Source organism: Delphinus delphis, chromosome 1 (genome assembly GCF_949987515.2).
Source record: "Delphinus delphis chromosome 1, mDelDel1.2, whole genome shotgun sequence".
In the NCBI taxonomy this organism is placed as follows: Eukaryota; Metazoa; Chordata; class Mammalia; order Artiodactyla; family Delphinidae; genus Delphinus; species Delphinus delphis.
The window spans coordinates 160,995,071-161,009,407 of record NC_082683.1 but is presented as its reverse complement, the minus strand read 5'-3'; the positions used below and the strand labels follow the sequence as shown (position 1 = coordinate 161,009,407).

General features: G+C 50.7%; 1 protein-coding gene and 1 long non-coding RNA gene across 3 annotated transcripts in view; one reads left to right on the top strand and one right to left on the bottom strand.

The window, feature by feature from the left end:
- Positions 1-14,337, bottom strand: part of ITPKB (inositol-trisphosphate 3-kinase B) — a 96,760-nt gene that overhangs the window by 66,184 nt on the left and 16,239 nt on the right. The window lies entirely within an intron of this gene.
- Positions 4,196-4,992, top strand: LOC132424782 (uncharacterized). Its single transcript, XR_009519268.1, has 3 exons — positions 4,196-4,553; positions 4,675-4,706; positions 4,833-4,992. It is a non-coding gene; the product is annotated as an uncharacterized lncRNA (long non-coding RNA).

The window sequence follows — 14,337 nt, the reverse complement described above, 5'->3', positions numbered from 1 at the left end:
CAGGTCCATAGGTTCCCCACACTCAGGCCACTCTCCCACACAGCAAAATCATCCTAAAATTTTGTAAAATATTTAGGGGCTGATTCCTTTATCACTTGCCCCACATTTTACGTAAACATTCTGACGGCCAGTGGGAGGGAAGAGATCCCAGAAACATAAAATCGGGGTTGAAGATTCTGATTCTCTCCCTCCTGCCCCAAGTCCTGTCAATTTCCTGGGTCGAATCCAAATGTTGAGAAGCAGCTGTGTGCGCACGTATGCACACATACCTTCAACCTCCAACCAGAAAGACTTGTATCTGTGACTGTCTCCGTCCCATTGCAGGAGGCTGGGCTGGCCTGGACAGTTGGAGGCCCAGCTGGTGACTGTGGGCATCTCCCCTCCAGCTAACACCAAATTACACTAGGACTTTTCTCCTGACCCCTGAGAACAGATCTCTGAGACCCGAGTCATTCCTTTCAGCTCCCTCTCAGGCAGGTCATTTGAGGAATTAGAAAAGTCCCTGGGAACTGAAGCAAAGCCTCTTAACCAAGCAGGCCCAGAGGTGCTGGGAAAGCACTCTGATGAACCCGAAGAAATTTTCCTCCCCCTCTTCCAACTCCCAAGGACCCATCTGCTCACAAAAACATCAATGCAACCAGCCCGTTCTCTCATGTCCCAAGCTGCTAAAGGCGAAGGGTCAGCAGGCAAAGGCTAATAGCTGCTGGGAGTTGCCAGGAACATCTGGGCAGATGTTCCCCTCCCCCTTCCTGTGACAGGAATGTCAAAAAGCATTCGGAACCCATCTCCACCCCCAAAACCCTAAAAGATTTCAATAGTTTCAGAGGCACTACAAAATTTTGAAAGAATAAGATAAAAGAACATGGTATCACAAAGTTGAACTCAACCCTGGAAAATAACAAACACAAAACAAACAAACAAACAAACCAGATAGTAAAACACTTCGGGCTGGACAGTTGCTTCCTCCAAGTACATACAAGAGGCTCTCCTTTGCCCACTTCTAATCCCAGGTTCCTTGACCGGAAACTTTCTGGAACTTGGACTTTCTGAGCTAAAAAGGGACCTCAGAGATCAACAAGTCTTTGGGTTCTAAACCTGCAGACTGTGGAATGAAGTTGAGATGGGCTTCTAGCTGCACACGTCCTGAAAGAGCATGCAAAATGGTTTTTGAAATGTGCATTTTTCCAGGGAAAGGGTGCACTGCTTTCAACCACTTTCCAAAAGCACAAGACGCAAAAAGGGGTTAAAAACCACCGGTTTAGTCCAACTCCTGGACTTCAAAGACCCAGAAACTCAACTGAGTGCTCCAGGTGACAGAGCAAATTACAAGCCACCTTCTAAAGCTGGTTGGGCCTGTGGGAGGGGAGGACACCGCATGCGCTAACAGGCTCTTTCCCTTTCTAATTACAAGGATTCCGTGAAGTCTCCAGCCGCCACTCTGTCTGGCTTTCTGGGCCTGGGTGTGTCGGTCGCCACTCGGTTGCCACAGTGTACAGATGGCCCAGGGGCTGGGGATGGCTGGATATGGCCAGCCGCCAGCTAGCCAGCACCCAGGCACCAGCTCTCCACCAAAATGCCTCCTGGGAGTTCAAAAGGGGGTTTTCAAAAAACAGGGTGAGACACAGTTCAGTCCTCCAAGGACCCATCACCAAGGTTGGTTGCATAAGAAAAATCAGTAAAAATCATTGCCCTCAAGTACCACATGGTCCCTATTTCCAGACCAGGACAATTAAGAACAGTTTCACACGGGGGAAAAAAAAGAGATAGATTAGAATAAATCGGAATGAAACACTGTTGCAAAATAAAGTATGCTTTTCAGAGAAAACCACAGAATAGAAAGACATTTGTAAATAATATACTGATCACTTACTATAGAAAAATGCTATCAACACGGGCCATTAATACCGCAATTCAATTACATGGTTGCTCAATGGGGACAAGCAGCCAGTTTGCATAATTAAAGGCATCATCACAAGGAAACATGTAGGGTCTCACTTTAACTAAAGAATTACAAATTAAAATTTTAGGGGAAAAAAAATTTTAAGGGACAATTAGACAATACCAAACTAGAAAGAAAACCCACTGGTGACAGGGAAGCCAGAGCATTTAGACCTTGCAGATGACCCTGAATTGGTTCAGTTTTTCCAGAGGGTAAGGTGGAAAGATGACACAGCCATATGTTCTTGGGCTCTGACCGACAATACCACTAAGAGGAACATTTTCCAAATTAGTTACTAAAGGGAGTAGACAGAGGGTAATTTTTACGAAAATGCTCATTGCTGCTACAGTAAAGGCATGACCGTGTAAATTACATAGCGGTTCAAAGCTGAGACTCAGGAATCAGGCTGCAGTACCTTTCTAGATACTGTGTGCCTCAGTTTCCTCATCTGAAAATAGGCTGCTATGAGGATTAAGTAAAATAATCCATAGAAAACACTTAGAACAGTGCCTGCTCTACAGTAAGTACTTGATAAAAGTTAGGTGCTATCACTATTATATTCACTTAAAATGACAAGCAGATGACCCCATGTCAATTCATGAAAATGAAAATGTGAGATGACATTAAAATGATAAAATCGAAAGATAAAACTATCAATACTACAATCAGATTACACGTATGTAAAACAAAACCATGCAGCTTATCGAAGTACACTCAGAATGAGTGAAATCACTCGTTTGATCATGGTTATCGTTAAGAGTCTTTCTCCCTAATGTTTATGTTAAAAATAAAAAAGAACAAAGGAAATAATCAACACTGCCTCAAACGCTTTGCAGGATGAGGCAGGGAACAGAGCAAGGGACCTGATATTGTTTGGGTGTCTACATCCGCCCTGAAGGAACCCAGCAAAACGTGTGCTGGGTGAAGCTTTCCAGGAGTAAACACGTACTAATGGTTTTAAGTCACTTCCAGGCCACAGGCGGACTTGGGCACAAGCTTGTGACACATTCTGTTCAGCGAGACGGGGCTATCTGCCAGCCATCTTCTGAGAAAGATGCCTCAGACACAAGGAAGAGTCATCCCCCTTTTCCCTCCACACAGGACACTTGGACCTGCACCAGCCGTCCTGCCACCCAGAGAAGAGGGGCATCACCGTGCTGTGGGGACGGAGCAGATCGATGCAAAGGACATGAGTGACTCTGCTGCTCTAGTGAATTACCCAGCACTGCAGCTGCCTATGCTGGAGCTAATTAATTAAGGTGAAACGTTGTATTTTCCTTACTGTTCAAGCCCGCAGAATTGCAGTTTTCTGATACTTGCAGCGAGAGCATCTTAACTAATGAGGCAGGGAGCCTGTGCAGCCCCCTCGAAGCCCCGGGCCCTGCGGATTCTGCCAGGAGGCCTCATTGTAGCCCATCCCGGGAGAGAGGTCAGGGGAGGTGGAAGAAGAGAAGACACTGGCTTTTCTATCCCCATCTTACAAAAGAGGCCTAAGGACAACTCCAGGTGGCACAGTAAGCAGGTGACAGCACTGGGCAGCAGAGCCCCAGACGTCTGGCCCCTTAAGAGGGGACCTCCAGAGGCCTCCTGGCCTCCAACGCTCATTTCTGGATTCACACATTTCACAAAGCCTAGGACAAAACTGCCCTCTGGAGTAGGGCTGCCAGGAAAAGTACAGGACATCCAGCTAAGTTTGAGTCAGATAAAGAACGGTAACTTTTTAGTATAAGTATATCCCATATGTGAGGCTTCCATGCCTCTGCTCCAGCTCTCCCCCCTCTTCCAGGCATCAGATTAGGAACAAAGGCCTTCGTCTGCACACTGGACATGGAGATGGCCCCCCTGACCCCCGGTCGTCATCTGGGCTGCCCTGGGTGTGTCTGGCCCATGGGTAGGAGGATGGCCTGCGTCTGGCCTCACGAGGTCTCCGATGAGTCTAGGAAGGTCTGATGAGCATGATATAGTAACAGACAAGAAGCGGCTGAGCTTCAAATGCAGGGATGGGGCAGGCGTTGCTATGGTCCTGGGAGGTCTGGCAGCTATGCAGCAGGCGGTAGAGGACCTGGAGAAACACAGAGGCTCCTGACCTCCAACTTCCCCCAGAAGAGCTTCACTGATGAAGCAGAAACTTCCCTGAGCCTGCCCTGTCTGAATATGACTCCCCTGCCTCTGGGCAGCGCCGGTACACTGTCTATAGACTCACCTCATCTGTGGTCACGTCGGCCGCATGGTCTCTCTCCAGCAGGCCATGTCTTACAGCACAGTCCCCCAGGCCGAGCACGAGGTGTGTGTAATTTGCTTGGTGCGACACTATCTACACCTGCTCACAAACAATCCCTTAATACAGCTTGCCGATGAGAGGGGAGCCTCATTTCCTGGAACCTGGCTTTATGGTTCCTGTCTGGTATCCCTCCAGTGTCCTGCCCAGGCCAGTACTGGCCCAGAACTGGCACACAGTAAGAGCCTGTGAAGAAACAGCTCACCGACTAAGGAAGATCTGACTGACTGATTGAAAACTCCAGCCACGTTCCAGCGACAGACAGATCTCCCTTCCCCTCCCCTCTCTCTTCTCTTCCCCGTTTGCTGCTTCCTGTAGAAGCTGCTGTGCCAACAGGTATTGTTAGAAAAGCTTGAGGCTGGTGACCATGACCTTCAGAAGGACAGAGGGAGAAAACACATGGAATCTCCTACATTCACAGTGATCCCTTTTAATTACTTGTCTTTTTTCCTTCCAGAAACGGGAAGGAGAGCTAAACAGAAATGGCAGGTAAGAATGCTATATAATTTGCAGGGCCCAGGGCAAAGTGAAAACAGTAGCACCTGTTGTTCAAAATGCAGGGAAAAGGGCCAGGAAAGGTAGTAAAATATAAAACTTTTTTTCTTTCTTCCACAGTGTCTCTCTCTCTACCGGAGGTAGTGTTGATTCTCTGCTGTTTAACATCTCTGGGCTAATGCAGACCCTCACGGGACCCAGGCGTCTCACCCCATGACTCTGGCCACTCAAGGGGGCTGCTGGGTCCCCTCCCACCAGCCGCCAGGTCAGGGGCAGAGAGGTCTCCTCTCCCCACAGGCTCGCCTGCCCCAGGATGGGAGCACCCAAAGGATCACAACCTCCGTGTGGGACACTCTTGGTACCTGGATGGGGAGGGAGAGTGAGGCTCGACCCAATAAGTTGTCGCTTTGCGGCGTTGCCAGCCTGGGGTGGGGATGGCCACCACGCCCCACCTTGCGACACCAGTGGCATAGACCCTGGCCCTCCCCGACCCCTCCCCCAGACCCCTGCTGCGACGTCAGCAATTGCTGGGGGGTGGGGAAAGGAGGCAGGTGGTGCCCCAGCCCAGGGGACCCAGGCTCCATTGTCTCACAGGACTTCATTTACAAAACACAACTCAAAGACAGAATTATTAAGAATTTCAGGATGGTGACTGCAGAGCATTAAGCCCAAGGGTGGGGACTTTGCAGGGACCACGGGGCCCTGTGTGACTGCACCGCTCACGCACCCATGAAGCCGGCCCTGAGGTAACAGTGCTGATTCAGAGAAGATGGAATGAAAATGTAAAATAGATAGCTAGTGGGAAGCAGCCGCATAGCACAGGGAGATCAGCGCGGTGCTTTGTGACCACCTAGAGGGGTGGGATAGGGAGGGTGGGAGGGAGATGCAAGAGGGAGGGGATATGGGGATATATGTATATGTATAGCTGATTCACTTTGTTATACAGCGGAAACTAACACAACATTGTAAAGCAATTATACTCCAATAAAGATGTTAAAAAATAAATAAATGACCAAAACCAAAAAATATATATATGAGGCCCATAGCCGGCTCAAGCTAGCAAGGTGTTTGCCTAATATCCCACCCCTGTCTCCTCCCCACCTCTCCAAAATCCTTTGGCTGTGACTGGTGTCCTTCTGAGATGCTGCCCAAGTAACTAATTCCTTGCAGTGGTTCCTAACCAGACACAGTATGTGGCCTGGCCCCAGGGGGTGTCTGGAAGGGGGGGTGCACAGTGGACAGGGGAGTTACTACTGGCAAATACTGCCCAGTGGTGGAAAATACTAGATGGCCAGCAGTGTGCTGGCAGTCCCAAACTATGAGACGGGTCCTACCCAGCATATGCCAGCAACGCCCCAGAAAGAAAAACCACGCAGGGGAATTTCGAGTCACCGAAGCTTCAGTGGAAACCTGCCCTTCCGGACCTCCTCTCCCTTGTCATGGAGGCGACAACAGAAATAGCTCAGGAGTCCGTTGTCTCTTCCAGGTTTGAGCTGAACTGCTGGGGTGTCTGCCAGTACTTAGCATCCCTCACACACCACGCCGGTCCCTGGCCCCAAGGCCCCACGTGAAGGGCGAGAAAGAGGGGTTTCACAGCAGGCTGGAGCCATGTGGGGCCCCAAGTCAGTTAGCAGGAGCTTGAGCGTGAGGTTAATCATTCTTCTAGACGCCCTTCGTTCCCTTCCACTCTCCTCCCAAGCAAACCCTGCAATGCCCTCGCGGGGAGAGTCCCCCAGCCCCTGGGACTGGGAGGAGGGCTTCAGGAAATCTCCCTGCGGTGGCTACAGTGAGCCAAGCCAGGGTGGAAACTTAGCAAGAGTGAGATAATCGCTGAGTTTTATATATAGCACCTGTGTCTTCCGGAGACCTCAGAGCGGGGAAGGACAGGTTTAACCACCTTCCACCTCCCCAGGGGTGGGTAGGGCTCACCAGGAAGCAGCCCTTCTCGGAGCCCTGCTGGGAGGGGTTGGGCCCTTGTGGGGGCCACAGCAGTCTGGGTCCCCTGCACTCTTGATCTCTGTGGGCACAGTGCCAATCCGAGGATGAGTGAAGGGTTAGCAAGAGTTCACAGCTTCCCCACACTAAGTGGGCAACTGAGAAAGACGGCAAAGGCAGCTGGGCTACAGGCCTCCTCTGCCCAAACAGGTCCCCAGAGCCCGTGCACTTGCAAACAGCTCCTGCTCGGCTACCTGCAGCATGCCCACTTTACAGCCGAGAAAAAGGTGTTGAAGGGACGCTGGTCCTGACTGGGGAGGCCTGGCCTGGGCGGAGGGGGAGCTGGCCTGGCCCTGGCCCTGCACCCCACAGGCCCACCTGTCTGTTCCCGTCTGGTCCTGCATAACCTGCTGAGGGGCACCATCGGCTTTGATGCTCTCAGAGGGAGAAAGCACAGGACAGGCTGGGGGTGTGAAAAATGGAAGGGAGCCACCGTGCATCACGGAGCACCCTGGGGTATCCGACAGCAGAGGGAGGAAGCCCGTGCAACCCAGGTTAGGCAGCTGTCAGCAAACCGCAGGACGGTCAGGAACGCTACCCCACTGCACACCTGGCATCGCAGCCCTCCCTTGGGTACAGGCAGCCCACGCGTCCCTACAGCTGCACACACGCGTGCACACACACTCACACTCACGCTCACACTCACACACGCTCCAGCAAGACCCCAGAGGTAAGGAGACTCTGGACCTAGCTTGCTGTTCTCAGCTCTTCTGGTGCCTGGAGTCCCTACCTCCAAGTTCCCAGATTGTGACTCATCCTGTCTCCCTGTGGGTCGATGCCTGTGTGTCGCCCCCGCCCTCCCCATTTCTGTCCACCTCACTTGCCCTGTCTCCCTACACACCACGGGGAGAAACAGTTTGGAAACAGAGTGGAAACCAGGTTTGGAGAGAGCACTTCATTGGGGAGGGAAGTGGCCAACGATTGCTATCTTTATTTCTATTTTTCTAAGACCTCTGTGCCCCCTCTGCCTAGGGGTGACAAGGACTGCATCCTCCCCACAGGTTTCCGGTTTTTTCCCATTTTAGATCCACTGCAGCCAGCCTCTGTCTCTATCTCCTCACCCCAGGGCCTGGGACAGAGGCGCGGTCTGAGCGAGTTTCCAGCAAGGAAAATGCTCCTGGGTTATTTATAAGGCAACGGTTGAGACTTTCTAAAATCATCCCAAATGCTCTCGGTGGCTCCTGCTCTCGTCCAGGGCTTCCTTCTGTCTCAGAACAGCCCCATAAATTTACAGTCCACAAAGGACACCATCTTGCTACTTGGCTCGGGCTTGAAAGCTGTTCTACTTACTACAGGACCAGCCAGGGAAAGCCTCCTGGGTGGGTGTTGAGATAACTACCAGTGTCCTGAACAACTACACCCACTTCCATAAAACAACCTACGGCATCCAGGTCTTATTTTCTCCACTCCTTCCTCCCACTCCCACCCCCAACGTCCAAACTCTAAAATGAGGGCCTGTGACTTGGTCCTAACCCACAAGGACCTCTCTGGCTTATTCAGAGTATTAAAATTTTTTGGAATCTTAATAGTTTAATTTTCTCTTTTTGCTCAGCGATTTCACACTGGCTTTGGCAATAGGCCATCACTGAAAGCCAAGCTAGGAGGCCCTCAAAGAGAGGATGAGGTGTCCGTGGTCGCGCATCCCAGGTGAAGACCTTTGACACCTGTGGTAGACGTGAGTGCTGTCTCCAGCACACTTCCGGTTCTTTCCCCGGGCACGTGGTAGGACTCGAATCCCCTGTCGCCTTAAAGTTGAGGACATGAGACTCGCTCGGCCAATTAAATATGAGCAGAAGTGATAGATGCTACTTCTGGGCTGAAGTTTTTCGAGCCAGGATGGGATATGCCACATTCTCGTTCCCTCTGCCCTGGTGCCCAGCAGTGTTCCAGACAGTGGCTGCACCACCAGCCTGGGTCACAGAGTGAAGACGACAAGCAGTAGAGCCCACAGCTGACCCAGATCAGGCAGGAGGCATGAGCAAGAAACAAACGTTTGATGTTTTACACCGCTGACTGCGAGGTTGTTATGCAACAAAACCTAGCTCATCCTGACTGATACAACACCTTTGATTGAAAGTAAGAATTATACGGCTGCTGTGAACACAGCCTGATGCTAAGGAAACAAGACAACATCAAGAGAGGGAAGTGAAGGGTCTAGAGTGAACGGTCATCCCTTAAACCCGCCTTGTCTTCTCACGCTTTCATGCTTTTGTGCCTGTGGGTCCTTCTACTACGAATATCCTTCCCCTTTCTCCACCTAAGTGAATTCCTCCAAAATTGAACTCAAACAGCACTATCTTGGAGACTTCTCTTCCCAATGACCCCCAGATAGAGTGGCATCTGTCCTCTGCTTCCGACAGGACTCTGCATGGACTTATCGTTCTAAACACATGGATACTGTGCTAAGCACTTATTACCTGGGTAGGCAATATAGAGCCATGGTTACTAGGACAAGCTCTAGAGCAGTGGCTCAACCAGAGGTGATTGGCCCCTCGGGGGACATCTGGCAATGGCTGAAGATATTTTGGGTTGACACAACCTGAGGGAGTGCTATTGGTCAGGGATACTGTTAAACACCCTACAGTGCACAGAACAGTCCCCCAAACTATATATATATATCTGGCCCAAAATGTCAATAGTGCCAAAGTTGAGAAAACTTATTCTAGAATAAGAATGTCTGGATTCATACTCTGACTCTTCTACTACTGTGATTTTAGGCAGGTCACTTAACTCCTCATTCAATGCCCACCACATAATAAATGCGTAATAGGGACTTCCCTGGCGGTCCAGTGGTTAAGACTCCGAGCTTCCACTGCAGGGAGCACGGGTTCGATCCCTGGTCAGGGGACTAAGTTCCCACATGTTGCGTGGCATGGCCATAAAAACCAAAAGACAAAACAAAACAAAAAAATGAAATAAATAAACGCATGACAGATGTTAGGTACTGTCATTTGCCTCCTCGATTGAACTGAAAATTCCTAGAGGGTAGGAACTAAGCTTCACTAATATACAGATCCCTACCTGTCAGCACAACTTGGATGCAGTCAGCACACAATAAATGTTTGTGGGCCGTAGGAATAAAGAGTTAGTTCACCCTTCCCTGAAAGTTAGCTAGTTGCAAACAGTAGATAAAACCCTCCGCCCGGTCCCAAGAAAACCAAGTCTCTGCATTTAGCAAAACCTCTGCTGGTTTTAATGTTAAGTATTTCATTACTTCTAGTTCATTGCAAAGTACTAATGCAAGTATAGTAACTCTCATTATCCAGAATATTTAAGAAATGAGGTCAACACACACACCATCCTGGAAGAATGCAAGTTCATGGGAAATGAGTTTTATAACAGTGATGCTATCTGGAGAAGTGACTTGAATCAAAATGAACTTCTCACCAATAGCCATAATACGTTTGATTTATTCAACCTCAAACCAAGTGCAAATATAAAATTTTAATTTGAACGAGGAACGTAACAAGAGAGTTTTTTTTTCTTTCTTAACTCTATTGAACAAGTTCAAACCAGAAATAAACCTAGATTTTCAAAAAGTACCAAACCAGAAAAGTATTCTGAACCAAACCATCATGTGATTCAGCTCTATCTTTGGTCTTGGACCCAATCAAATGACCACTACAATGTGTTGGAATATTCTAACGGGCCACGGGGAAAAGCCCGTGACCATCTACGTTCAGGAGACTATCTCCACCGCCCGGGCCGGGCTCAAGGGACACTCCTCTGCTCTTTTTCCGAAACTCCTCTAAGCCCACACAGAAAACAAGTCGTTCTTTATGATAGATTGTTTGTACAATTTCACCAAAGGAGATTTTGCAAATATTATACTTCATTATACCGAGGGAGAAACAACCATGTCTTTTCATTTATGACTCACTGACGCTAAGATCAAGGATGCTTATTTCACGCGCTGTAAAGTCCCATATACATCATTAGGCAGAAGAACAAAAATAAATACATTCTTAAGCAGATGTCATCTACCCTGCTTCCCAGTGGAGACCAAACCCTCCAGCAGGCCCTCAAACTGGTAGCAATTCCATTAACACTCAAGACCACTTCCGGCTGCCCCTACTCCTGACACAGGAGGCAAGAGGAGAAAAATCAACAACACTGCCAAGCAGCGGAGGCTGAGAGGGTGCGAGTCAGTGCACCCTGAAAAGTGACTTCAGTGCACCCTGACAAGTGACTTCAGCCACCACTGTCCTTAGCCGTTTTAAATGACACAGACACATTTTTTGTTTAATTAACATAAAAAGGGAAGCACTGCTGGGACCTTCAGCATGACCCTGTTGCAAAACTAAACCGCACAGCACAGGCCCCGCTGAGGAGACGCAGAGGAAAGGAGCATCTGGGGGCCGGGGGCCTGCTGGGCCGCAGCCTTCCAGGAGGCCCAGAGGGGGCACGGAGACACTCGACAGTTCTTCCTTTGTTTTTCCTTTTATTTCCAGGCCCAACGACACCTTTCCTTAAATATAGCACCCATGAGTCAGCCTGGGCGGGATCCTGAGGACACAAGAGCTGACGGTGTGTGGGTGCGGACGCCCGGGACCTCCCTCCTGCACACCGCGGTCCCGCCAAGGAGGCGCTGCTCTAGGTCACCACGCTATTTTGGAGTCAGAGAAGCTTGGGGGCATGAAGGGACCTCAGAGACGACCAATCACCCCCAACCTGAAGCCCTGAGAGGGGAAGCTCATGCGGGGGCGGGGTACCAATGCCCAAGGCTTTTGACCCCTGCCCATGGTTTCACAGCAGCTCTGTGGAATTTTTTTATTTTTCTAAGTCAGGTGATTTCACCGAAGAGGGTATACAGATGGCAAATAAGCACATGGGAAGATGTTGAACACCATCAGGCCACAAAGAGACAGCCCTGCATAGCTATCAGAGTGGCTAGAATAAAAACTAGTACCACCACCACGTGCTGGCGAGGATGCGGGGAAACGGCATCACTGCTGGTGGGAACGTACAAGGGTGTGGGCACTCTGGAAACAGCTTTGCAGTTTCTTTTAAAAACGTAATAAATATGCAACAGCCTATGGCCCAGCGCCTGCATTCCTGGACATTCAGCTCAGAGAAATGAGAGCTTATGGTCTCACAAACACCTGTACGTGAAGGTTCGCAGCAGCTCTATCTAAAGAACCAAAAACTGGAAACCACCTAGATGTCCCCTCCTAAAAGTGAGACTTTCTTCAGAGTCTCAGAAGGCCACGCCGAGGCTGAGAATCCCAACTGACAAGCTGAGGGACCCCGTGAGAGGCTGGCGGTCCCTCCGCCCCAGCCTGCCTTTGCCCTGTGGCACTGCTCGCTGCCCCACGTGGCCCCTACATGGTGCTCAGCGGAGGTCACCTTCACGTGGTGACGGTGCTGTGCTCCTCTCTAAGGAGACGCACGGCATCCTCGGAGCTCACACCCTCAGGTCTCAGCTCTGCCCACTGAGGCTATGCACAGAAAAGTCTCTTCTTGTAGATCAGGAGCCCCGAGGCAACCATCCTATGGGAAGCCTGGGCCTCCCGGCTACCTGCCCCTTTGGAATAAACTTCCTCCCTTAGCTCATCCAGTGTCTCCTAATTTATCTGAAGTCTGTAGGCAGGTGATGCAACCTGATGCACCCACTTCCAAGTGAGGTGCTAATACTGTGTCTGAAATATAAACCCAGGACAGGCTTTCACCTGTGCCATTTGAAAGGAGCCAGAATGCCTGGGGCTGTGCCGTATAACTGAATCCAGGGACCCATGAAACGAAGAGACCTGTGACGCCCCTCTGGGTGGCCTGAGGAAACGGGACACGTATACATCATTGCTCTGCGGGGACCCCTGTCCTCGGGCAGCACTGCCCTCTCTCTCCTATGGGAGGGGGCAGGTGAGTCCCCAGGGCCCCTGGGGGCTGCAGGACGAATGCCTGATGCCCTCCCCTCCCGCCACGGTGAGGGGCTCACAGCCCAGCTCTGTCCGAGCAGTGAGGAGCTTTCACTTTTCACTGCCCTTTTGGGTTAGGAGTTCTCCACTTTTCCACTCCACCAGGCCGGGGGCCGAGAGGCAGCTCCAGAAGCTCGCTTCTGCTGCGGTTCCATCTGCCGATCTGTGTTTCCGTACAAAGGCCCATTGATTTAGAAGGAAAAGAATCCCCTCTCAGTTCCACCCCTGTGAACAGAAAACTGATCTTGCACCAGACTAAAATGCTACTCCAAGGCAACCATGTGAAGGCAACTCTCCTGCCCCCCTCCAGATGTAATATGTCCGCGGCAACAAGCAACTCTAGTTCCCTCAACCATCTCCAAGGCCTGTGGTGCAGACCGCTCGTCAGCCCAGCATCTTCCTCTGCACTCAGTACAATTAGTCCCCATATTCCTAAAGCACGGAGCCCAGAACTACACTCAGCATCCCTCTGCACAGAGCTCCATCCCCTTCCTCTCTCCTCCAGGTGACAGACAACGGAAGGAGCAGGGAGCTGGGAGATACCCATGAGCTCAGATCGCAGCCCTGCCGATGCCCAGCTGTGCCCCTGGGACTGGCAACCTCATCTGCCTGATCCCTAGTCTGCTCGCTGTGAAAGGAGGAAGGTAATATACACCTTACAGAAATTGAATGACGTAACTTATGGAACGTGCCTGGCACAGAACAGATACTTCTGAAATCCTAGCCACTGTTATTTGATTATTGTTGTGCGGCCTGAGACTGCTGGGCGTTTGTAACAGCTGCACCGCCAGCTAATGCACGCTGAATTTTTGTTAACATTATAACTCCCGGCGAATTTCATAAGAAATGTTGCTGAGCTGGATCCCCTCCATCCCATCCTTCGTGCAGCTGACTTTGCAAAACCTCTACTCGGGACTTACATCCTCTTTTACAATACCTGGTCATGGAGTCATACTGAACTATTTTCTGAAATTCCTGAAATCTTATTTCCAAAGTCAGCGTAACAGGTCTGCAAACCACGGTCGGAGGTCAAGCTAATGATCCCCAGCAGTGTGCCACCTGGGACATTCAGGGCACTTCCCGCCAGGCTCACCCGCCTCGACCCTTAGGGCCAGCTCCCTTCCTCTGCAGCTCCTGGTGAGACACTCCTGCCTTCCCCTGGGGATGTGGTACTTGAGGCCAATGGTGACAGATCAGAAAATCTAGGCCAGTGCAGAATGCCAAAGAAAGGATGCCAGGAAGAACCTCTGACCTGCAAGACTGTTCGGCTTCTCAGCGTGAACCAGCAGCCGGCCCACAGTGAGGGGGCAGGCGGCTCTCCGGAGGGAGCGGGCTGATTTTTGATGTGCAGTCTGATACCATATGGCTTTAGCCTGGGATGGAAACTAATTACCGTCCTGTGTATATTTCCAGGTCCGGGCAATAGGGAGTTACTGTCCTGTGCACTCAGTCTCCAGACCACCTCTGAGGTCAAGGCTGCCACATACTAACAAGTTCCTTTCGTGGTTTCATTCCTTCCAGACATCAGCCCCTCCATCCCTGCAAAGGACAGGAAGAGACTGGGGCTCGGGGGAGGAGGGATGTTAGCACAGGCCAGCCCTGAGACCCATCTCTCCAGAAAGGTGCGTGGCCCAGTAACGTCACGTGAAGGACCCAACAGTTTAGGGCCTGGAAACTCTGCCCAGATGCCTAGTGGCCGTCTTGGGGTGGGAAGG